Source organism: Vulpes vulpes, chromosome 3 (assembly GCF_048418805.1).
Source record: "Vulpes vulpes isolate BD-2025 chromosome 3, VulVul3, whole genome shotgun sequence".
NCBI lineage: Eukaryota > Metazoa > Chordata > Mammalia > Carnivora > Canidae > Vulpes > Vulpes vulpes.
Genome location: NC_132782.1, coordinates 53,387,336 through 53,413,151, shown reverse-complemented (window position 1 = coordinate 53,413,151; position 25,816 = coordinate 53,387,336). Strand labels below are relative to the sequence as shown.

General features: G+C 45.0%; 1 long non-coding RNA gene across 2 annotated transcripts; it reads right to left on the bottom strand.

Moving 5' to 3' along the window:
- Positions 1 to 9,610: 9,610 nt before the first annotated feature.
- LOC112926305 (uncharacterized) lies at positions 9,611 to 24,835 on the bottom strand. 2 transcript variants are annotated; one of them, XR_012000416.1, is made up of 6 exons: positions 24,137 to 24,835; positions 23,338 to 23,425; positions 22,414 to 22,523; positions 17,625 to 18,710; positions 13,028 to 13,173; positions 9,611 to 12,918 (listed from the first exon to the last, which is right to left on the bottom strand). It is a non-coding gene; the product is annotated as an uncharacterized lncRNA (long non-coding RNA). The 2 variants fall into 2 exon arrangements; XR_012000417.1 differs by having other exon boundaries at positions 18,203 to 18,710.
- Between the last annotated feature and the right edge of the window lie 981 nt (positions 24,836 to 25,816).

The following is a 25,816-nucleotide window of genomic DNA, read 5'->3' as shown; positions in this document are numbered from 1 at the left end:
TGACGCATGAACCTTACCTCCCCAGTTATTTCTAATGTCTGTTGTTTTAAGAAAACTCAGTTCTATCACTTATGAAATGCAGTATAACTTTACCTAAGAGTGAGCTCTAGGCTCCCAGTTATTGACTTTGCAGATCAGGCTCATAGGAGTTATCTCCTTGTCTCCCCACATATCCTGAATACCACCTGTTGGGCCTCCTCCTGTCTTGCTAAAGGATTCCTTCTTGGTGTCTTACCCAATTTCTGTTAACCCTTAGAGCCTTGATGCTCCTAATTCTACCCTTACCTAACCAATATCCCTACCTGTTTGTGTTACACGTTCTAGGGATTGAGCCAGAAAAACCTTCATTGAGCTACAGAGAACATAGGACACAACTCAGGAAATAGCTCGTGGGCACCCGGGTCTGGCCCCAGAAGTCCCTCCCGGAGGATGCTTTGCACACCAGTATTGTTGCTGATAACACTTCCCCAGAGATCACAGGAAGCTATATAGCCAGATGCAAGGGTAAATCTGACCCTATAGCAGGTGCATCCTGCTCTGACGGCAAAGTGAACTCCACAGGAGGATCTCTCACGCCACATTACCTGGGACCTTGCCTCTGAGGCCATCATGGGCTCCTCCCCATGGTTGCTAAGTCATTCTGCCAGCAATTCAGAAGACCAGAGAAAAGACTGTTATCTCCCTCCATAGGAATAAGAGGTGGCCATTACACCTGAGAGGCACTTCACCTGTGAGGTACTTCTCAGTCTGCAAAGCACTTTCACACCCATTAGCTCATTTGATTTTTTTTGAAGAACTGAAAGTCAGCTAGAGAAAGGATTATTCTCCTGTGTTCTAGATAAGGAAGCTCATGTGAGGTCCAGAGAAGTTGAAGGACTTAAGGTCAGATCTTTTGACTCTGATTCTCATTCTCTCTTTGTAGTACAATTAAAGTATTATCGTGATATTATAACATCCTATTAATGACCAAGCCAGAGGGCCAGTATTTAAATCACTTTCAAATATAAAGGCTCTCCTCGGCTTGCTTCTGCCCTTCAATAAACAGTTCAGGGGGAGAAACCATTTGTGAAACCAAAACGCATTTACATTGCGGTTTGTGCTTTATCTGGTTTCTAGAAGCCAGGTCTTTAGTTTCTTTCTGCCCCGTGTCCACTTTCACCCTCTACCTGGATTTTTATTTGAGTCAGTACAACTGAGGAAAGGATGATGCAAAGTAATTACTCACATGAGCCTCACTTGCAGGACCACTGGTGTGCGTGTGTGTGTGTGTGTGTGTGTGTGTGTGTGTGTGTGTGTGTTTGACCTTAGAATGTCAAAGGGACGTGCAAGGTGCAAGGCTGGGTGTAGGAGGAACTCCTTCCCTACTGCTTAAAATCCTCAATGATTCCCTGTTGCTCAGGGTGGTCCAGGGATCAGCAGTGTCAGCATTATTTGGGAGTTTACTAGAAATGCATAACTTCAGGCCCCTACCCCAGACTTACTTCATCAGAAACTGTATTTTAATAAGATCCCCTGAGGTCTGCATTAATTGTTGAGAAACACTGATGTAGAGAATATGACCCACATCACTGACCCCAGGGGTGAGGTCCTTACTCATCCTGGCTGCCTGAAAGCAACATTCACTGGTACACACACACACCCTCCCACTTCCCCTCTCACCTTGGCTCCTGTAATGATCTCTTCCTCTGGTGTTCTCCTGAACCAAATCCTTCCCATCGTTTGAAATCTGGCTCGAAATCCACCTCCTCCAAAAAGCCAAGCCTGATCATTCCACCAGGGAGTGATCTTCTCTCTTTCTGAACCCTAATATCTCAGGCCACACACTTTCTATCTTGAATTAAAATTTCTTTGAGCACAAATTCGCTCTCCAAATTATGTGCCCCTCAAGGTCTAGATCTGGTCTGATTCATTTCTATATTTCCCAAAGCCACACGTTACTTTGCAAAGTTTCTACCACAAACTGATTCTTTAATACATTTGTCTTTAATGTTTCTTTCTGTCTCTAATTGAGGTGTCCAGAGCGATTAAGAAATTCACATTATTGGGTGCCTGAGTGGCTTAGTCAGTTAAGCATCTACCTTTGGCTTAGGTCATGATCCCAGGGCCCTGGGACTGAGCTCTGCATTGGGCTTCCTGCTCAGCGGGGAGTCTGCTTCTCTCTCTCTCTCTCTCCCTCAGTCCCATCCCATTGCTCATTCTCTGTCAAATAAGTAAATAAAATCTTCCAAAAAAGAATTTCCCAGTATTATTCTTGTTATTTAGACAACCATTACCACATATGATTATGATCTAGACTTGGAAATGTTTGCCTAAAATATTCAGTCACTGTCACCCAGCATGTACACAAGCACACACATCCCCCCTGCTCCCAATGCACACATACTTGGTTTACTATTTCACTTGTTCTTTACTGTAAGAAGAACAATTGGCCAGAATTTATCAAGGTAGCAGGGAAATGCCTTCTCTACACCTGATGTGCCAATTCCAGACTGATTTAGAGTCTTACCAAAAGAGGAGGAAGAACGTGATCCTATTACACAATGGAACATAGTACCCAGATCCCAAAGTCTCTATCAGGACCGCATTTGGGACAAGCAAAGGTCCCCTGGCCCTCGTTCAGTAGCTTAATGGAGAAGACTCCAAAGACAGAATGCCACTGGTGTTCTTCCAATTATAGAGTCATCTGATTAGAATTACAGTAAATGCATAGCTCAGTTTGCATTGTCCTGAGGTGAACCGGGAACCAAGCTGCTATGGTTGGAGCATCTCATGGTACTGATCTCTGAAAGTCCACTGTCTCATCACAGTGGGGCACTCATGCAAGCGCTACCCTGGAAAGGGAACAGACACAAGTTAGGACACTCCGTTTCTGGGGACCCTGGAGCTCTGGAGACCAGAGTTAGATATATAACTGCATTAATGTTTGAGAGAAAAACTCCGCACACACTCCAGACATTAAACCAACCGAGACCTTTGGAAAAAAGGCTTGCCTTTGGGATAGTTTTAGAATTAATTGTTCCAGTTTATTTCTAGCCCGTTAGCATTGAGCCTTGAGAGGTGGTCTACAAAGTACAAGTTTTCCAAACCATAACATACTATTTTGGTCCATGCTAAGGGAATTTTCTTGTTCTGTCTAGCTGAAGAAGACGAGGCAGGCATTCTCTAGAAGAATCACAAACCCATCAATCCCCTTTCACCTATTCCACTTACAGTGTGAGGGCTGGGAATCGTCAGGGTGTCAGACCAAACCTGATGATTGTGTTATTGTTGCTTCTAATTTAACTACCAAACTGTTAAGAATTACTGCCCCAAACCCAGCTGGAGGACTGGCACCACGCTTTGAAGCCACCAAGTCAGAGTGCTATTGGATGAAACTCGGCTCTACTGGACCATGAAATGAGTTTTCAAAGGGACAGAGAATGACAGATGTGCAAGCCGTGACTAAAACTGTCTCACCAGAGTGGTAACACTCATAATAGGGCAAAAAGAAGCACCACCACGTGATGGGACTCTACCCAAGTTCCAGGTCTACCTGGGAAAGCCAAATCACAGACCAAAGAACACCTTGGAGATTAGCTCTGGAGCCTCTGTTTCCTCATCCACAAACCTCGCTTCACATGTGCACCGTGAGAGACTTAGGCAATTACATAGTACTCTTTTTTGAAGGTAGCCATTGAATCCAAGCACTGAAACGTGCTGGCTGGGTGACTTTCTGGGCCTCCTTTTCCTTGTCCACACCCTCCCACCTCCCAGGGCTGTCATGCTCATCCAAAGAAAACGAGAGGAGTTGGAGGTTGCCCTGACTCAGGCTTTCTACTTTCTTACTTTCTCAAGCTCCTTCATAAAGGAGAATTAAGAAAGCTCCCCAATACTAGGCTTTCTTACAGCCTAAGGCTTTTGTCAGTCTCCTTTCCTAATCTTCACAAACCCCTGGAATCAAAGATGTATCAAAATCAAGGCATACACAGGAACCAAATCATAGAAGATACTCATGCACACACCTGCACACACAATTGTAAATGTATTTTTTTTAAATTTTATTTATTTATGGTAGTCACAGATAGATAGAGAGAGAGAGAGTGGCAGAGACATAGACAGAGGGAGAAGCAGGCTCCATGCACTGGGAGCCCGACGTGGGACTCGATCCCGGGTCTCCAGGATCGCGCCCTGGGCCAAAGGCAGGCGCCAAACCGCTGCGCCACCCAGGGATCCCCTGTAAATGTATTTTTAAAAGACTTTAACAAGCACATTTAACAAGCAAACTCTTAACTATCAGGAAAAATCCTGCTCAATTAGGAATAGGGAAGGAGACCATTGGGTCATGGGGCTGAAGGGGAAAGCTTTAATTACAGTTTGTTTGGAGAAAACCGCTCTGTTCATCCCTACCCTGGCTATTCCTGATCACGCTATCCATCACTCTCCATTTGGCCTACCCTGATTGATCACTGCACTACCTGTATTATAAATCAAACTTAATTTGGCATCAGTTCAGACTCACTGGGCCCTCACGAACAGAAAATCTTGAAAAGATGTAGAAGCCATCCACAAAATGCTTGTACTGAAAGCGACGTGGAGAAAACTTATTTGCAGCTTGGGATTGGGCAACAGGACAATGGCAAGAAAGAGAGTGGGTCCTTCCAGACTACAAATATAGGCAAACGGTGATCCAAAACCAGGTTAAGTACTACCCAGGGTCTTCCCGTGACGGCTTCAAGTCCCAGAAATACATCATTTCAGGCTGCGAGGACCCAGAGATCTTGGATCAACCACCTTGTTTTGGAGGTGAGGAAACCGGGCCTCAGCTGGGGGGAGTGGCTGTGCCCACGGTCACACAGCCACTATGTGCCAGAATGGAGACTAGAGACCAAAATGCCTCCTGACATTCTGAAGACTGTCCCTATCTTTCAGGCTCTCAGAGATCAGAACTTATTAAATAGCATAGACATATTTTCTGATTTCCCTCTGATTCCCCTCTGAAGAATCTGAACATTCTCAGCCTCTTGTACGACAAACCAGAAAAGTCTGCCAAGGCTTCAGCTCTCGGAAAGTAGCAGCTCAGTGTTGCAGAAATCTGAATTCTACTCTCAACTCAGACATTAATGCTTGTGTCTGATGTGCTTTGGCTCCAGACCAAAGCCCCTTTGTAACGTAGGGAGAGGGTGCTAGAAATAAGGAAAAGGAAAAAATAAAATAAAATTTAAAAATAAAACTTAAAAAAAAAAAGAAATAAAGAAAAGGAAGGGAGCTGTCTCTTCTCAGGGGCACCCCTAGAAGCACAGTGCCGGTGTCGGTACCCTGCATTTGTCTATTCAGAAAGCCCTCCTCTTCCTTTAGAGATGGGTAGAAACGGGAATAGAAAGCCACAGCTGTCTACTCAAGGCTGACAGTGCTAAGTCCTGTGTTGCATGCGTGCGTGTCTGCGTGTGTGTCTGACGGACACCCCAAAGCTCTGTGCTGATCTTTGACCTCTTCTTCAAATTGTTAGTCCTTGAGAGGATGCCTGTAGATGACTTGGGTTTTGCCATTTCTTGTTAGTATCAGCATTCTGAAAGGTATGTAGGTGTGCGCTCTTTCACTTCATAGATGAAGATGTCGAGACACAGAGGTCACACAGAGAAAATCAGAGAAAATCCACAATTGGACGTGGCTGAAAGATCCAAGTCCATGCTCAGCTGCAGCTTCTCAGGATGTGCACAAGGCTATGGGTTTGATAACCCCAACACGGTGCCACCAGCTTCCAGACCACCCTGCACTGTTCTTTTGCTGGAATGCTTATTATAAACATAACAAACATTGGTAGAATGCTTGTTATTTTGCTAGGATGCTTGTCTTCTCTTTATTAATGCCATCCTTCCAGGACAATATTCCCTGCCCTCAACACACACACACACACACACTCGCATTCTCCCATGCACACACTCAGCCTAATTACTTGTATTCATTTCTTCAGATTCGGCTCAAGTGATATTTCTTCAATGAGGCCCTTCCTTACCACTCCCCAAAACAGGTCTCCCTATTGCATGCTCTCTCATACCATCTTCTTTTCCTTTCTAACAGTCTTCAGAGATCCACAGAATTGTGACCGTCTGATCTGAGTCTCTAACCTTCATGTCAGGGACCGCTCCTGCATTTTCCTCTCCATCTTATCCCTGTATCCCCTAGATGCCCAGCACCTAGTACTGAGGAAGCAATAACAGGGGTGAATGCAATCAAGGGCTGATGGGTCAACAGAAGAATATACGCGTAGTCAAGGCTACAGTAATTCATCTCTTGCTAGTAGTGTTTTAAAAGCTTCTCTCTGCAACCCAACAACAACTACCCAACATCTCTTGCAATTCAACTACCCAATATCTGCCAACCCATGCGACTTCCCCTTTATCCCTTCTGTTTCCTGCAGTTGCTCCCACAGTATGCTTACAGTTCTTACAGTCCTCACTTCCCTTCCCCAGATTCAGCCTTCAATGTCAGCCTGAAAGTAACTCTGAGAAATCTTCCTTGAACTCTTCATAGAATATGAAATACTCCTTTCACTGTTTAATCCCTGCATCCCGCGATCAGTGTTGGAGCATGCCAGGGCTGATGCTCTGAGTTGCCTATCTCCATAGTCCCCAAGGCTCTGCTCATAGCTGGTACTCAGAAAATACTGAAGGAATGAATCAAAGGATCAAAGTTTTCCAACATGAGATGTCATGTTCTTGAGAGAAGAATGCCTCTATTGGCTACTTCTGGCATAGTGTTTTGCACATAGTAGGCACTCACCAACAAGTTTGCTTCAATGCCATCCTCCCCCAAAGATAACACAGAGAGCAGAGCAATGTAGAAGAAATAGTATGAGCTGTAAAATAATTCAGATATACCTGCTATGTGACCTTGGAGAAATGCTTAACCTGGAGAGCCTCATATTCATCTGCCCCCCCCCATTGTGATGGAGAATGGATATTAACACATCTGGCATTTGCCTGGAACCCTAAAGTTGTTCCTTTCCCCCCCTTCCTTCCTGGGAGTCACTGAGACTGGCCAGCCTCACTCCTTCCTCTGTCTCCTGGGAAGAAATGGTGGTAAAGGGATTGGAACCCAGAGTCTGAGACACTTCCTCTTGTCCCCATCTGGCCCCCTATGCCCAGAAGCTCCTGCCCCAACCCTCTCTGCCCTGATGGAGGGAAGGTGATAGGAATAGGCTCAGTGGATGACTCAGCTTCAGTGACTAAGGCGAGGAGGTGGGGGTGGTAGGAAGGGCATGGGGGCTGGAGAGGAAATAAGTGAACACTCCATCTGATGAAGGATGACTCCAAGATAAAGAGGTTTGGCCCTGCTGGGCTCCTGACTCTGACATGAAGCAGACAAGTAAGGGCCTGAGTGCCTTTCCGGGGCACCCTCTGTTTCATTTCTTGGCAAACTCCTGCTGGCTCACAGGGACCTTCTAGAACAAATACTGGGCATTTTTCTGTCTTCTGGAGCTTTTCAGCTCGAGTACTAAGATACATTTGAATATCATTCTTGATGAATTGGTTTTCAGATAGGGTTCCATCTCACCAAAATCAATGTGCATGGGTTATAATTCTGACAGCTACCTGACTTCCAACCTTGGCCTCTCTCCCGGGCTCCAGACCATTTCCTTCATCTGCACCACCACTTCGACATTCCCAAACATTAAACAAGATCAGGTCTAAAACTATATACATAATGGCTTCTGCATCTGCCTCCCTCAGCTCCTCTCCTGGTTGACTGTACCACCATCTACCCAATCACCAATCTTGGTGCTAAGACATCCTGCACCCTTCCTCCACCCATACTCACCATTGCTCCAGTACTCATGTTCCTGCCAGGTCCTGAATTTCTCACATCCATTTCCTCCTGCCCGTCCCCACTTCAGCTGGAACTGGTCAGGCCCTCATCATCGTCCATCATGACTCTTTCTGGCATCTTCCAGCTATCTCCTTATCTCCAATCCATTTTCCAGTCTGCAGAACAATATGCTTAAGCCTTACTTTGAATCTTATCGCCCTGCTTAACATCCTTCAATGCTTTCCCAGATCCTATAGGAAACAGTCCAAACTCCTGAGTCTGGCATACAAAGCTCTTCTTGATCCAGCACCCCCCTTCCCCACCTTCTGGTTTTGCCTGTTGACCCCACCCTACAAACTCACGTATACAGAGACACACCCTAAATTCCAGCCACCACTGAGTCCCATATCACACTGTGCTCTTCTCACCTCTGGGTCTTTGAACATGTTGTTACCTTCTCATAGGTAAGCACTTCTGTGTCTCTGGAAAATTATTTTCTTCCCAGATTTGGCTCAAATGTCATCTCTGATGTATGGCCCTCTTAGACACCCGGAAATGAGTTGGTAACTCCTTCTGTGAGCTCTGTCAAAACATAGTCACTCATATTAAGCACCTAGTGGCATTGTGACTTTTTGTTTTTACATGTCTCTCTCCACTAAACTGGGAAATCCTCAAAGGTGAGTCCTTCCACAGAATGTCTACTCAACAAATATATTTTTTTAAATAAATGAAATATCAAAAATGGGTATTTAGTAACAAAAGTACTTTTGTCCCTTGATCTTCAGTGTTTCCATCCATAAAATAAGTCTCTGAACCAGATACATTACAATTCTACTAGCCGCAGATTTCATACTGCATCATCCTTCAAGTATACAGCTCATATCCTTGGCCCACTCAGTAGTAGTAGATTTTGCTGAGTTATTTTTCCCAAGGAAGGAGTGGGACTGTGGGTTCACCCACACAGCAAAATGGCTGGTCTCAGTAGCTCCGATTGAAGTCACAGAACTGCTCAAAGACAGGGCTCCACATAGAGACCCAGAAACCCAGGACCCATGCTGCCACAGGCCAGGACTCTGGCCATGTCCCTAGCACACTCATGGTTACTGTCCACCCACATGTGTGCTTGTTTGTGGGCACTCACGCAGGCATTGTCACAGTCCTCGGGCGGGCACAGAGGGTGACGCATCCGTGCAAAGGAACCACCCACAGAGTCTCACCTCCCCCAGGTCACCATCCCCAATGATCCCCACACCTCCAGCACCGCCTACACACTCACGTACCCACAGGGCGTTGGGTTGTCTGTCTGCAAATCTGGAGTTTTATACATTGGACCACAATGTCTTTCAGCCAGTGGAGACAGGTACACCTACCTATGTGCTGATGACTCTCCTCCTCTAACCTCCATCAGCACCTTGCCCCTCAGTATACAGCTTCTGCTGGTGTGCTGGCATGAGCACATCTGCATTCACCTCCCAGCTTTCTCTGGGAACATTAGTTTATCCCCCTGAGCCTCAGTTTTCTCACCTATAAAGTGGGACTAGTGGCCCTGCTTACCTTCCTTACATTGGTATTACCAAGATGCAATAAACTAATGCACGTGAAGGTGCCTCATGAGCACAGTCAGGCACAATGCAAGCATGTAAGGTTCACAGGAGTCACAATAGTGGTAGACACTAGGTTCTGCTACTAAGAAAAAGCCCCTTTCCAAACATAAGGGCACAATTCAAATCCAGATATTCCTTGAGTGTATATTCTACGCCAGACACAGAGCAAGAGATTGTTGCCAATATTAACCATAACTATTCTATCACTGAATTTGATAGTGTTTTGGCTTAATACTTAAATGGCTGAAGTCACATGTTTATTTTGAGGTTTTAATATTTACACATGTTCATGAATTTTACACATATCGAAATAGAAACAATAGATAAACAGAGAGGTGTGTGTGTGCGCATGCATGCATGTTTGAGAGAAAAGAAGACTTTCCCAGGAGTTAGGAATGAAGTATAATGAAAAAAAAAAAAAGTATAAGTTCTGGAATAAGACATTCATACATAGGTTCAAATCCTGACTATGACTTACCAGCTTTTTCTTTTCTTTTTTTTTTTTTTTTAAGATTTTGTTTATTCATTCATGAGAGACACAGAGAGAGGCAGAGACACAGGCAGAGGGAGAAGCAGGCTCCACGCAGGGAGCCCAATGTGGGACTCGATCCCAGGTCTCCAGGATCACGCCCTGGGCCGAAGACGGCGCTAAACCACTGAGCCACCCCGGCTGCCCGGACTTACCAGCTTTTTGACTCAGGAAAAGTTTTGAATTCACTGAAGCCTCAATTTCTCCACATTACAAATGGAAATAAGGAAAACTCTCTCATGGGTCTGCTGTGCAAATGAAATAAAATCCTGCACACAAAATATTGAACTGTGTCTAGCACAGAGAAGGCTCGAGAAATGTCACCACCCCTAGGAGGGCTGCCTTTCTTTCAGGCGCTATGTGACCTGGGGCAAGTCACTCAGAGCCTGCACATACTTCTCATCTATAGAAGGAGAGGGATAAATGTGACAATTCCACGGATTCCTTCCAGCTCCAGGATGCCAGTGTCATATATCAAATATCTATTTCACGCAAGAACGTGGATTTAAATAATGAGCATGGCCAAGGGGAAGCCCTTTCAGCCTGATGTTTGCTCCATTTCCAAAGCGTTTCCTTTCTCTGAACGTACCATTTGCTGGCTCTCATATTTTCAATACAGAGCCCATTGATGGCTAAGAAAAGAAATGTCCAGCGCAGCTGCAGGTCCACTTGAGCCCTCCCAGCGAGCGCCCTCAAGCCCACTCTCTGTGAGCTCTGTGTTTGCAGAGCCTGTTGTTGTAGCGATGTCTGGAATCCTCGACACCTGCACATCAGCTTCCTGGGCATTTCCACTCCCCTCCTCCGCCCCCCACCCTCGGCTTCCATTTGCATCTGAAATGCAGCTGCTGGGGCCCTAAGGAGGGGAGCCAAGTGGACAGGACATCTCCTTGTCTGCTCTCCCTCCCTTGAGTCAAACCGAATCTGAAGCGCCTCTGTGCGAGGGCTTTTGTTGCCTCGTCATTATGTTTAAATGAGCCTCATCTGCAGGAGCATTTTTTTTTTTTTAAATAAAATAAAATAAAACCACCACAAAAGACCAAAGCAGATGACATCTGTTCTTTCGATGAAAGCTTTTTTTGTCCTGAATTAGACTAAAAAAAGAAGAAAAGAAAAATTGAAAGGGGCTGGGCCTCATTTGTACTGTTCCTCCCCCCTCCCCAAAACAAAACAAACAAAATGAGTCTGTGTGGGGGGCAAAGGGGTGCTGAATGGATAAGAAGCAGAGGAGAGACAAGGGCAAATAAAAGAAACCCTCCCCACTGCTCCAGCAGTTTTGCCATCACTCCACACTAGGAATATGCAGGCACCATTACTTTAAGTGCCACTGATTTTGGAAGGTGTTCAAATTTCTGTTCTCCGTGCTCATTTCATGTGCAAAATATTTAACAACTCTTTAGCTGCTATCCCAGCCTTCTCCTGTAGTCTTTGTTTATTATATACAGCAGGTGGGTCTGATGCAGGTGGTACCTGGGATATAATTTGAGAAACAGTGATCTACATCCCGATAACCCCTAAATCTTTTAGCTCTTGTCTATAAACTAAACCATCCACCCAGCTCTCACATTGAACTTCATCCTTTCTCTGTCAACACCTGCTTCTTGTTCACTGAACCCTACCTAGCCCTGAATCCTGGATTCCTTGACACCTCCTTTTTCCACAAGCACACCACATCCAACCCATGGCCAAGTCCTGTCAATGTTTCCCCAAAACATCTCTGATCCTTCCTCTTCTCTCTGCTCCATTGTCACTGCCTAAGTCCAGGCCACCTTTACCTCTTGCTTAACATGTGTCAAAACATGCCCCACCCAGGAGCCAACCTTGCTGATTATGATCACTCTTCAAGCAAAACACTTTATGATTCTTGGATAGGGTTTAAATCTTTCATCTTGGCTTCCCAGAAAGTTCATGAGCTGGCCCTGCCTACCTCTCTAATTTCCGCCTACTGCCCTCTATCCCACCCCAACCAAGCTTCCTCAAGTCCTCAACCTTACTTCATGCTCTCTCACCTGGGGCCTTTGCACATGCTGGTTTTTCTACTTGGAACACCCTCTGACTCTACATGTAGACTTGAGGTCTCAATTTAAATGCCATTCTTCTACAAAGCTTTCCCTGACCACATCTGGCCACCTCCCACCCAACCACCAAACTAAGTTAGTACCCCAACTAAGTATTCTCAACACTGTGTAATACCCCTCTCAGAGCATTTGCTCAATTCATTGTGATTACTTATTCAATATTCTGTCCTCCCCATTGAAAAGTCAGCAACAATGGAGTGGGTATCTCCCTTATTTTGTCAAATATTAACAGATAAACTTCAATGCAGCTTCCTGCAGCATTGCTAAAAAGACCACTTTCTACAAAAGGCAAATATATAATTCTGTAATAGAATTATTCCTTTGGGATTTTAAGTGTATTTCAAAATAGCACCATAAATCCAGACTCGAAAGGTTGTCCACAGCTTCAGTTTCATTTCCAGGCCTTAGTCCTGCACAACCAAACTTTGTTGTAAGTTCCAAAGATAAGACTCTTTCATGGACAAAATTAACCTGATAAACCTCCCTCTTGAAGTCTCTAAGACCATTTCCTCCTGAAGTTTTCTCTTTCATCTTCCTCATAGTCCCTGATGCTTGTCAGGCTCCTTCCATAGCAAAGAACACAGAGGAATATGGGAGGCAGGTCAAGGAATGGAGCCAACTAGCCTTGACTGTTGACCAAGTGCCAGGCACTCTTCAATGCCTTCCATGCTCTCTCCTAATAGTTCCATGAGGTACACACCATCTTCCTCCACTCACCAATATGAAAACTGGCATAGGAGGTGAAGCCACAGGCTGTGGTCACAATTCTGTAAATGGCAGAGCTGGCACATGAACTCAGATCCACCAACTCAAATTAGTCAACTCTTCGATTCTAGGCTGGCACCTTTCAAGGAGTAGAAATCTCAGAAGAGGAATCTGGCACAGAGTAGTAAGTTATCTCCCAGCCTGAGAATCTAGCAGAACCCTACAGTGCAGACATGGGAAAGAACAAAATTAGCAGGGCCAAAAACTATTTCTATTGGAAGGCACACAAATTTGAAAAGAACAGACTAGAAACCAGGAGGTTCTCTCACCTTTTTCAGATGTTGCCAGCCTGGTCACTTCTCCCAGGCAGGCATCATACTGTCCAAGGCAAAGCATCAGTCTTCTATGAGTATCTCTCCACATCCTCATCCACTTAGCTTCTTGTGGGGGTAGGGACCTTACTACTTTAAGATAACTGACAAAAACAAAACAAAACAAACAATCAAAAGCCTCCATGATTGACAACCCAACCATTTTGTTCTTCAGGCCAACATAGCAAGCTTAAGATTTTAGTTTGATGGTAGGATTTGTCCATAGTTAGGCTGCTGCTTGTTCCCTTCTGGTCATCTCACATTCTTTCTAGGATTTTCTCCCTTAGGAAGTGGAAATGAAGCATGTTTGCAAAATCAGAAAGTGGGGTGGTTCTACCAAAGACTGCTTTGTTCACTAGACCGCTAGTTATGAATGAGTGGGGGAGATTGAATTTGCTTACCATTAAAACCCCTCCGCATACTGGAATTCTAGAGGCTGAAATCCAGCACATACACAGAGCTGAGATGGAAAATCCTATGTGAGGTCAATGCTCCTCAATGATTCATCTACTAAACACAACACACTTTCCCACTTTCTTGATGAACAGGTGGGCCAACTGTCATGATACTCTTTTCCCATCCTGGGCTAAAGGAATCTCAGAGTAGAATCTGGAGTGACCAAAGAAGGGTAGGGAGAAGTGAAAGTGGTAGATAAATAATAAGTGGACTTTGACTGAGCATTGAGTATCAGATACTGTAAAAATACTATTACATATGTGATTTAATTTAGTCTTAAATGCACCTTCAGATTGATGGTTTTAGCCACATTTCATAGATAAATCAAAGTTCAGAGATATTCACTGGTTTTCTGGAAGACATGACTCCTTGTGTTCTCACCTTCTTTCAGATTTCTGTATCCACTCTGGAAGAAATATTTGGACTGAAAAGGAATCAGAGCCATAGGTTTGGTAGGAACATACCTGAAAAAACTTTAGGCTCTGGTCTAGACTGTTTCAACATCTCTTTTAAAGTCTCCAAGATTATTTAGGCAACAAGAAATTCCTAAATAAAGGGAGACTTGTGAGGAGTGAACCTTGAATTGTTGATATATGTATTCCCTGTGATTTCCCAGGCTGGTTAAAAGCAGAGACAATGACTGGAGGGGCTAAAAGAAGGGAGATGCAGCAGAGATGCAGCTACCCTGGCCTGGCATAGGAGGAAGAACAGGGGCTGTGTCTAATCCCTAGTACGCAAGCCACTGAACTCTGAATGGAGGGGAAAAACAAAAAACAAAACTCCTGGTCTCACATTCCTTCCATGGCCAACCAATATCCTAACATCTCAAAGTTCTGTGTAAAACAAATGTCAAGTTGAATTCCATAGCTAGCTATTGAATAAAGATGACTATTCCCATTCTGTGGCTAAGGAATCTCAAGTATTATGAAAGTCAATGCATTGCCCATTCTTTCTTTCAATAAATATTAATTAAGCTCCTACTATATGCCCAGAACTGCGTACAGTGGCAAATCAAGCGGACATAAAGCTTATAGAGTAGTGAGTAAACAGTCATTAAACAACACTTTAGTAGAAAAATAAATATAAAATTACAAATTATCATATATTCACGAAAGGGAAAGCATAGGGAAGTGTGAAGAGACATAATAGAAAGAATGGCATAGTTTTCATCGGTGGGTCAGGAAAGGCCTGACTGTACAGGTGACCATTACTCTATGAGCCAGGATGGGAGCAGAGGGGCAAAATGCAGAAATAGCCTTTGCAAAGCTCCTGAGGCTAGAAAGCAAGTGGCCAGTGTAGTAAGGGGGAGGGGAGAGAGAGAAGGTCAGAGGGCAAGAAGGGAGCATATTATATAGGTCTCATAAACCATGGCAAGCACTTTGAACTTGGTGCAATTGGAAGCCATTGAAAGGTTTTAAACAGGGAAGAGATGTGACCTGATTAGCGTTAAGAAATATCTCACTAATCCTGGCAAATGGATCAGATGAGGATGAGAAACTATTGCTGAAGTCCCTCTAAGTGCTGATAAATTAAGCCCAGGAAAACATAAGTCTTAGACCTTTACCCAAAGTCTTCTTTAAGAAACCATTATTTATTATTTATAGTCTCAAAATATAGATATCATTTTATTAAACAGAATCATACTTTTTCAAATTACTTATCAACTAAAATGATCTAAAGGGGTTGCTTCAGGGCAATGCAACAACTAGCTGGCTTCCCTGGTCACCTTTTTCTACTTTTCAAATTTTCCAAGAATAGAGATTGAGGAGGGTAGCCATAATTAAGGAATACATCTATAGGTCATTTGCATCTCATTCTCCTACTCAGCCTCAACTACATTACACAGCAGCAGCAACAAATGTCAGTGGCAGGAAGTACACAACAAGAAGAATTAACCACAATTTTTTTTCATCCAAACTTACACACACACTATCACACACACATACAGTTGGTTTGAAGTGGGGTGGGGGGAGGTACCCAGCCTTCTCACATTTTTAACCAATAGGATCTCATGGCAGCCATCAAAACAACAGCTTTTCAGTCAGTTGACCTTTCGTGATGGAGGGTTTTGCGGGGAGAGGAGAGAGAAAGGAAAGAGAAAACTTGGGCTTTGCGTCATTTGTCAGTCTCACAGTTGAACACTGAATCAGTCTTATGTTAGACACATTAATTTGATTAAGATACAATCCATGGGTCATTCGGGCTTATAAAGTACGCCTGCTTAATTGCAAAATTAACAATGAAATAAGATAAATCATTACCAAACTGGAGGTTATTCTGGGACTCCTGGATTGCTCCCCACCCCCCAACACACACACACACACACACACACACACACACACACACTCAATTCATTTTCTCCATCTATTGTTGTTTTTGACACTTAGAAGGAAAAATTCAGTCTAAGGCAACAGTTATGCTCCTAAGGCTTTGGTTGAGGGAGCTAAGGCTCACTCAAAACAGGAACTACTGGTAGACCCATCTCCCAAAAAATTCCAAGAGTCCCTCCAAAGTGTGCCTAACCATCTGAAATGCGCAGGCACTGCAGGAAGTTATCTGTAGCCTCAAGAAATTCAGTTTGCAATCTGAGGGCTGAGATCCTGGTTTCCATATTTACTACATTACTTCTCGCCTGCCATTTTGTTTCTTTCTAGAAGCAGGCTGATTTTCAGGCTCTGAGCAACTTCTGGTCAATTATCTGCCAAATATCCACTATGAAAATATAAAAATGAAGACTTGGTCCTGCATCTGAACAAGCTTTCCCTCTACTTGGTCACTGGGTTTTGTCTCCCCTGTGACTCCATGAGACACACCTGGCTATGGCTTACTGCCCACTGACTTGCTGTAGTGAAGACATGAAAAGCACCGTGGGACATAGAAAAGGAAATTAATCAGATAGCATGTGGCCTTAAAAGGAATTAGGAGGAGTTGGTCATTCGGAGAAGGGGAGAGGAGGGCATTCCCAGCAGAGGGGACAGGATGAATCAAGGCAGGGAAGCCTGTGTGCACATGAGGTATGTGGTCATTACTGTGGTGTAGAAAAGCAACAGCCAGGTGTTTTTCCCATCTTGAAGGAAAGCATTAGTGGCCAAACATATACTCCAAATCTGGGAGAATTAAGCCCTTGTCCCATGCAATACAGAGGAAAGAATTCTGGGTTGGAACTCAGGAGACCCGTTGTTCCTGCATCTAACATATATGTGACCTTGAGCTGGGTGTTTCACCTGTCTGTGCCTGGATTTGGCATCTGCAAAATGGGAAGAAAGATCTCTTTCACAGGGTCCTTTTGAGGGTTAAATGGGAAAATGTACGTGAAAGTTTAACTCCCAAAGTGTCAAATCCTTTTCGACTAGAGGGTAAATCATAGATACCAAACTGAAGAAGTTATTACTCTTATTTCCCATGGGCAGTGTCATGACACATTCAGAGATCAGCAAGCCCTCCAGTGGCTGCAGCATAGGGAGCATGGCTAAGGCCGGCTCAGACAGACTCTTGAACGTTGTAGATTTTGTATCTCATTCCGTTTGGAAGCAGGTTTATCCGTTATTATAGTCACTTAACAGATAAATAAAACTGACTCTTACAAGATATGCAAAGTGAAAAATAGAACCAATCATCTAAACTACTTATTCTGTGCCCTTGCAAATGACCCTATCACAGCATCCCCGTTCCCTCTCAGCCCTAGTGCTTCTTAACTATGCTGTACATGGTGCTGCAGCCAGACCCCAGTACATACACCATTTCTGAGTTCCAAGATGCCAGAGTCTGGGCCATCCCACATGTGGCTCAAGGAGACTGGTGTTTATGTTATGGCGCTGACTGTAGACTATACACTCCCTAGAGACTTCATGAGATAATGCAGGGACATTCCTAGAAGAGCTTTCTGATGGAACCCCAAGCAATTTGGAGCAAACCAAAGAGAGAGAAGCAAATTTGCCACCCTGTGGAAGCAAAGACTTAGCAGTGTGTGACACCTAAGATTACGAGATGATGGAAAAAAGAAAATTCTAAAATCGTTGACTCCCCTCCGGCACTTTTATCGTGAGGCTGAAAACATTTTACAGACGTGGACGTGCACTTTCTTTCATCGGCAGCTTACTTCATCCTCCCAGAACGGCAAAGCTTCCCCTTCTCTCATTTTTAAGACATGTCGACCAGATCAAGTGAGAAGACCTTTGAAAACTGCCATGCCTGTGGTCATCATCGCTTAGAGACAGAGACAGAGCAGGCCTTGACACTTGTTCCGTTCATCCCAGATGGCAACTACATCTCTCTGTTCTCCTGCTATTACATGGGAAAGAAGAGATGGATGTGAAGGTGTCAGCTCTGCTGTGTGTCCTTGAGCAGATTAATTTACATTTCTGGCTTTGGATCTCTTTTCATCACTATCCTCACAAGGTAGACATGACCTCTAATGTTCCTTCCATTTCAAATACTTCACGAAACTAGGACTCTTCCAACTGTGCTCTATTAGCAGGGCCAAGAGCCACGCAGAAGATCATAGCTGGCACCTCTGCTTCCTCACTTCTAAAACGAGGGTAATAACACCTACCATGCAAGGTGGCTGGAAAGATTAGATATAATATATGCAAAGCTGCTAGCACAGGGCCTGGCACCCCGCAGGTGTCCTGTAAGAGGAGGTTTTTAAATCAAAACCTAAGGATTTCCAGGATGTACCTCTCCCAGCCTGATCTCTGTGGTCCCAGGTAGCTTGGTGGCTTGAGCACATGGCCCCTGACAGACTCTTGGCCACAGGGAGTCCCAGTCCAAACAACAGAACAGTGTTTTAGGCTCTTCTGTTCCATCTAGAAGCCCCATGGAAAGCCTGCCAAGTTTTCTATTTCCTCTGGCTGGAACCTTGTGGCCGTGACTGCAGGCTAGCTCCAAGTGTCTGAAAGGGAGGTTTTTCCAAAGGCCAGCCATTTGCTCCACTGTGCTGGAGCCTGCAAACGCTTTCTCCATCCCTTGCAATCGAGAGGGGAGGGAGTGCAGGGGACTGGGAGCCTGAAGCAGGACCCAGGATGTCCTTCTGTGTCTGCTTTGCCCAGTTGCCCTCTCCTGAGCTGCGAAGCACTCGAGAAGGGTTAAGTCTTCCTCACGACAGTGACGTTGTCGGAGATACTGTGCAAACAAGAAGCCGTAGAAGTATGTCTCACTTGCTCCGAGTCCCCAACCACTGCAGAACCTGAAAAAAAAAAAAAAATCAGAAAATTCCACTTGCTTTTTCCTATTTAATGAGGTCGAACATTCTTAAGGAATGAAAAGCACAGCTCCAGCCTAGCTTTTAATTAGCTTCAGGAGCCCTTGTTTCAAACTAGCCTCGTTCCCAAAGCTATTCTCTCTCTGCTCTGAATGAGATGGAAATTCAATTGCATCCGCCTTGTCAAGTCATAATAAGATGCTCCCCCCACTCAAGGGCACATGGGGAAAGACACTCAGTAGCCAGACAGACGCTATACTTTTTGACCTCAGCAGGACACCAGAACCTGAAAAAGGGCACTTCAAAAATTCTAGTTTATACCAAACTTGGTGTTGTTTTCGTAACCCCATGATGTGAACTTGGGCCAGTTTTTCCACATGTCCAGGGGGAAAACATGGACTTTAGAGCCAAACAGACCCAGAATCAAATCCTACCCTCTCATCCAGGTGTCTGTGCCAGTTAAGTAAGCGCTCATAGCTCCTGTCCCCCTCGTTTGTGACACAGATGTTGCTGCTTGCCTTGCGAGATGACTGGAGGGACCAAATGAAACATTGTGAGTGAAGCACAATGCCCTGGATGTCATCGGCACTCAAACACTGCTCTTCCTCTTTCCTGCCATCTATAGAACAGGATTAATCGCTCCCACTTTGCCTGTTTCGGTGGGTTGGACTAATGACTCAAAGGGAGTACATGGAGAGAGGGTAGGAGCCTGGGTTTTGTACTCAGAAGTGAGGGGTCAAACCCCAGTCCCACTCCCTGCTATCTGTGCCACCCTGGGCAAGGTCCAGGGCCTCACCGTCTGTTCTCATGGCAAGTGGGGTACATCAGTAGCTCCTCCCCGGGACCACTGCAAGGACTAAATGAGATAGTATCCAAAAAGTCCTTGCCTAGTGCCTGGCACAGGGTGAGCACGCAATAAGTATTAGCTGCTAACAGCCACCACCGCAGTCGAAGTACGCTATAAAATTTAAAATCCTCTCAGATGCCCATCTCAAATCCTTTCTGGAAGGGATGTGCCAGTGTTACCGATGCTTATGTAAATGTAAGTGGTTATTATTTATGTAGGAGAACATTACTGAGTCTTATTCAGGAAGAGGGAGAGAACAATGCAGAGGAAGGAAAAATTTACGATGGTCTTCAAAGGGGAAAGAGAAGAAAATCACTTCTCACCCAGCACCGTAGCAGCAGCCCCATATATTAGCTCAGAGCTGCCTGTCTGCAGAAGTTACATCAATAGAGTCTCCTCTGAAGAAAGAGAAAAGGGAGAGGGAAGGAATGGAAAAGAAAGGGAAGAAAACCTCATCCTATTTTCTCTGAAAGTCACCCGAAGGCTGTATTTATCCAGCAGAATCTTGCTAAACACCCACCTCAGGGGAGATGCTGTGCCCTGAAGCCCAGCTCGGGCCCTCGGGGAATCTGCAGTCTAATGAGAACCTTACAACAAGTACATAAATAACTAATTAAAGGTAGAAAGTGAAGTGTCATGAATCATTATCATCATCATTATTAGAAGTCGCTTTTATGGGATTCCCTGTAGTTGGTATGCCATCCTTTTTTCCAAAAAGAATTTGGGGCGATTTGTGACATAAAAGAAGATATGCACTGAGCAGTAAACAAAACTAGAGCTAGAAACTTGGATTAGAGCGAAAAGAAATGGCAAGGCTAATATAATTGTTGGGTGAGGCATCAGATTCAGCTTCGGCTCTGAGCTTCCTGGGAGTCAGGGCAAAATGGGAAACTCGTTCTTATAATTTATCATTTCTTCAATGCCGATGCTCTCTTAAGCCATATACAGAAACCTACGCGAGGCCTACTTCACCAATCTTGTACTTTCTATTCAATCATCAAATGCGAAAGGCATGCATGTCTGTGGAATTTTGAGACGTTCAGGTACGCCACTAATCATTATCAACATTTAAGACTATGATTTGGAGTGTGAATTACTATTTTGCTGCAGTTTCTCATTTCTGCTGGGACCATTTCTCAGCTAGCAGCTATGCAGGATGCAGGCTGTTTCCCTCCGAAGGTTCATAAGGAAAAACATGTATACTTTAAAACACGGAGCAATTTTTGTATCATGATGCTAGGCCCGCTAATTTTATTTTCAATGAGATTTCACTATTCCAGAGGGCTTTGATGTGTCACAGGACTCTCTTGGCTTAATTGCTGCTGTTCTCAAGTCATGCCCACTTAGACAGGTAGGTGGGAGTGAGTAGAATTAGCCAACTGTACAGAAAAATCAAAGACACTTGCAAGGGTACCTAGTTCTGAGAATTGCCATGAATTTTGCATGCCACTGACTAAGAAAGGAAGGAAGGAAGTGACATCTTGAAGGCCCCCGGTTTGGGCGGGCTGCGGTGAAGCCGACCAGCTGTTATTCTTTTTCTGGCTGGTTTCTGGCCCGGTGTGATGTCTTTTACTAACCTAGGAGAACTTGAACTTTAAAATCCGTTTTTAAAAGATTCTGTTTTGCCCTCTTTTCTAAATGCGATGCATGAAAGTCTCGTGAGTTTGATTAATGAGAATGAATTTTTTTTTTTTTAAATAAGAAACAAAAATACAAGGCAAGTAACAAAGAAGGGGAAGAGGTGCTGCACCAAGAGAGATCAATAAAGAATCGCCAAGAGGAGGGGGAGGGAGACAAAGGCAGTCAGAAGGCCATGGTGTCTGGCCACTTCTCTGCTCGGGCCTGTCCTTCCCCCTGACAGGGAGTGCCCAGGCTTCGACCCTCTAGAGAGAGAGCCCTGCTCAGGGACAAGGCTGGGCAGAGAGTCTGGTCACACGTGCCGGCCAATACCACACACATCTGTTTGATTTGGCACTGCTCACCGACCAGCTGCTGGCACAGAATCAGAAAGGGCAGGTGGGGGCGTTGGGGAAGGGGCAGGAAGGGGAGCAGGGATTATGCACAGTTGTTCCCAAAAGGAGAAAGGGTAGGGGGGGTCGGGAGGAATGAGTAGAGGGGCCCCGGGGCAGGCAGGGGCAGGAAGCCCACAGCTGTGGTGGTGGGCACTGCTGCTAATCGCCCTCTGCAGCAGGTGAAGTTCCTGAGTCAGAGTCCGCAGGCACTGGTGATGTGGCTTCAGTAGAAATTCAGGCACTAGGCCAGGTTTGGGCAAAGTGTCAGGAATGCTTTATCACTCTCCCCTTTGACCCATCTACTATCTCACTAACGGGGAGCCTTCTCAGGCTTCCAAACAAGCTGCCATGCTGTCCCTCTTTTGCCTACAAGGTTAAACGTTTTGTTTCCTACCTCAAGCGTTTTGTTTTGCTTTTTCTTTCTAAGCTCACAAAGACTGACTTTCTCTAAGCTGTTAAGATCCTCCCAACTATCTAGAGAGAAAGCTGGAAAGAATAAGCCTTCCCACTTAACGGAGGCCCCAGAAGTGTAAGCAATATTCCTGAAGTCACCTGGCTCAGCCAATGGAAGAACAATTTAGGCAAATGCTGACTCCTCCACCTCAGCACCATTTGCTCTGCCAAAATTTGCTCTGGTCCAAAGTTTCAACCATGTGCCAAGAGGTTGAGTTGGTGAGTGGTGCATGGACTCACGGCGGGGGGGGGGGGGGGGGGGGTAGCTGTATTATTATGTAACCTCAGTGCGAAATCTTCCACAAGCATAAATTCTTTGTTCACCATTTATTCAACACTATGTGCCAGAAACCATGCTGACTCTCAGGTAACTCACCATCTGGGCGATCCCTTTCCGGGTCTCTAACCAATGTCCATTATCTGAAGGGAATCCATTCTGGTAACTTCCGTGGGTTTGATCATCTCACACATTCATCACCTTTGTTTCTGAAAAAAAAAAAAAAATTCTTTCCTACAGTTTGCATCACATGTGACACAAGAAGCAGGACATCACATTGCAGCTGAGATTGATGACTGGGTCTGTTCACTGGAACAGTACGATCTGTTTACTTTTAGGATGCTCTCAGCACTCGGAGGTCAAAATAGCTTGAGATAGAATTACCAATATTCAATCTAAATGATGTAAAGGAAAGACCACTTCATATGGTTTGCCCTAATAATATAGGTTCTGGCTCTGAAGGGTGTCCAAGGTTCAGGTACTCCCTTTGCCACTTATTAGCAGGGTGAAATGAAATCACCCATGCAACGGCACGGACTTGGGCTACTAGCACCCAAGAGTGAAGAGGGAGGCTCGTCCCCCATAGATGGGACATCCATAATGACAGCAGCCCACCTCAATCTCCCATGGTTTTCCTTTATATAATACCCTAATTTTCCACTTTGTGCCACTGCCATTTAACACAAAAACACTAGGGTTAGGAGGTACAATTAAACTCTTCAAGTTGGGAAAGGAGCTTCAAAGCATAAACTATCTACAGATAGGCAAGAGTGGTGAAGTTAAGTCTAATTCCCCAGTGACCTACCACCAGTCAGGTTTCCCTTTCAAGCTTAGCCTCACATTAAATCCCTGGAGGTCCTTTAGATCCTTCCAAAACTGGACCTTCTTGATCCTCCAAAGGGAAGGTGATCTTCCTCTGGTTTTCTCTAGCACGATTTCTTCCCTCTCTCCCTCTGGATCTTATCCCTTATCTCACCAGCTTCTGGACATTTTGTTGTAGCCCTCCCCCAACAGCTCACTCACCTGGGCCTCCATCCTCACAGTGGCTGCAGGGCTCCCCTCACCCAGCCTTCATGCCTTCCACAGCGCACAGCTCACACCAGCCTCTACTCTGCCAGTGAGTCACATAAGGTCACAAGTAATATATTAATTAAATGCATATTTGCATTTTCAAATTAGCTTCCATAGTCTGTATGATAGTTTTGAAGCATTGTAGACACCATATTGATAGAAAACACAGATGTCCATAGTTATGTCCCACGTAGGGCCCTTTCTTGGGGACCCAGCTGCCACAACCAAGACTGACTGGTATTTAGCTCTGCTTCAGGCTGGAGGCCATTTCTGTGAGCCTCCTGAGGTCTGTCCTCTCTGACCTCACACCCTAGGTCCCCCGATTCATCCCTGATGTTGAATCCCTGATTCCACAATCACCAGTGTCCTCATTCCCACAGAGCTGTCAAGCCTCCCCAGGAACTACCAGCAGCCACCAGCAGCCACACATCCTGTCTGATTTGACAGCATAGTGGAAACAGATTCCAGATTTGAATTCTAACTCCACCGCTTCTTACCCAAGCAGCTATTTGATCTCTCTGAGCCTCAATCTCCTCATCTGCAAAATAGGAGTAAAAATACCCTAGCAGAGATGACCGTGAGACAACTTGTGACAATGCACAGGGCTAATCACAATGTCTCGCCCAGGGAACAGTAGCTGTTTTTCTTCAGATGACCATCTATCACAGCTGGCACGACACTGACTGCCACCTGGCCTGTCACCTCCTGCAGGTCTTGGTATGCTGCTGGCGCTGCCCACACCCACACCTACCTAACAGCCTCGTCTGGTCTCTGAGTTCCAATTCTTCCTGCTTCTCTGAGTGAGCCCCGCTGTGTCTGTTCTGACTCCTGGCCGGTGGTGTGCTGGTCCTTGGCAGCTCTTCCACATGCCACACTCCGTGACCGTCATGTTGGTAACTTGAACTTGGCCGTAGGGGGACTTTTTACATCAGAGAAATCAGCAAACCCTCCAATGGTGCCCTTTCCCCCTAAAGAGTCTCTTGTGAAGCATTTGCACCCACACTAGCATGGACCCTTCATCCTTTCAGTACCTTCTTGAAGCCTGATTGTCTGACCTGAACAATCACGTTGTAGTCTTTTTAAGGGCAGACCTCAGAGGTTTTCTTGCATACACAGACTGGCCTCACCTTTCAGGGAGAATGCTGCTAAATCCATGCCAAAGTCTACAGAGCGACTCTGGGCTTAGGCATGGAAACATGACACCAGGAAACAAAAAAGTCTAACAAATATACATTAACCTCAGGATTGACCCCACCACTAATGAGTTCTGCTCAGCACGGCCAAAGCGTTTTCTTCCTGCGGGGCTCCCTCCTGGTGATGCAGGCTCCAGGGGCTGAGGCCTTCACCTGAGCTCTCTGATGGAAACCTTCCAGGCCCTAAATGACCATGCCCTTCACGCCACTCCCTGAATGCTTCTGGCTTGGAAACCCTGCTGTCCTGTCACAAAGACGGTGCAGCCGAAGCTGAATCCTTTACAGCTAAAAAAAGAAGCCCTGCCTTTCCTTCTTGTTTTGAAGGCTCTAAACCACACATGTTTGGTAAGGTGTGGGAATTTTGAGGGCTCAAATCCAGTTCCAATGTCTGTTCCTCAGGCCTGAGCAAGTGTTAAGTTCAGATTTGCTGCACCTAGGACCACTTTTGGAGTTTGTAATGGTTACTTAGTGCCAGGCCACACCTACCTATATATGCCCTTGAAGCAAATGGTGGGTATTTGTCATTTCTAATGGCTGAATAATATTCCATTGTGTGTGTATATATATATATATGTAAGAAAGAAAGACTTATTAAGAAAATAAACATGCGGGTGAACATGCTGCAAGATGGGGTAGAAGAGGGAAATTTTTTTTTTTAGAAGGAAATGTTTTCTCATGGATTTCAGAAAACAAATCATCATCTGCTGTAGCAGAACCCTCTCCATCTAGGTGACTACCATAAGTCTCCTTTTAGCAGTATTTTGTTCCTGCCTGTACTTGAATGGATTCCCACAGCCCACGTGGGGATATACCCCATCCATCTGTCCATTAAAACTTACGTCCTCTTTTCTCCTCACAGGATTTATAAATTCTACCCATTTTCCTCTCTTCACAGTTCCAGACCTACCAAACACAAAACAGTTCTGACTAGCCCACTTCCTCTATATACCTACCCCTTGACTTGCTGCCTCTTAAATAGATTGAGAGACCATGCTTTCACACTGACGTCTTTAATGATGATCTTCGTAGGAATATCAACAGAGAGTGACAAATGTGAGGGAGGAACAAAAGTCCCAGAATTTTCTCCTACATTCTTCTTACCCAGGTCTCTGGTGTACACTGAAATGTGAAATATAAACCCATCATTCTACTAACCCATCTTTGTCTCTTTCTTTTTCTCTCCTCTTGCCTCCAGGGCAAGGCCTCCTGTTTCATCTATTTATGACTAGTGTGCTTCT